At 42.5% G+C, this 494-nt stretch overlaps 1 protein-coding gene across 1 annotated transcript in view; it reads left to right on the forward strand.

Annotated features, from left to right (window-relative positions):
• TRAK2 (trafficking protein, kinesin binding 2) overlaps positions 1-494 on the forward strand; it is a 95,208-nt gene that overhangs the window by 76,042 nt on the left and 18,672 nt on the right. The gene's annotated exons all lie outside the window — the stretch shown is intronic.

The raw sequence follows: 494 nt of genomic DNA on the forward strand, positions 1-494 counted from the left end.
TTATACTTTAAGTTCTAGGGTACATGTACACAACATGCAGGTTTGTTACATATGTATATATGTGCCATGTTGGTGTGCTGCACCCATTAACTGGTCATTTACATTAGGTATATCTCCTAATGCTATCCCTCCCCCTTCCCCCACCCCACGACAGGCCCTGGTGTGTGATGTTCCCCTTCCTGTGTCCATGTGTTCTCATTATTCAGTTCCCAGCTCTGAGTGAGAACATACAGGGTTTGGTTTTTTTTGTCCTTGTGATAGTTTCCTCAGAATGATGGTTTCCAGCTTCATCCATGTCCCCACAAAGGACATGAGCTTATCCTTGTTTGTGGCTGCATAGTATTCCATGGTGTGTATGTGCCACATTTTCTTAATCCAGTCTATCACTGATGGACATTCGGGTTGGTTCCAAGTCTTTGCTATTGTGAATAGTGCCACAATAAACATACATGTGCATGTGTCTTTATAGCAGCATGATTTATAATCCTTTGGGT

The sequence above is a fragment of the Colobus angolensis genome, unplaced genomic scaffold (assembly GCF_000951035.1).
Source record: "Colobus angolensis palliatus isolate OR3802 unplaced genomic scaffold, Cang.pa_1.0 Scaffold30, whole genome shotgun sequence".
NCBI classification, from domain to species: Eukaryota; Metazoa; Chordata; class Mammalia; order Primates; family Cercopithecidae; genus Colobus; species Colobus angolensis.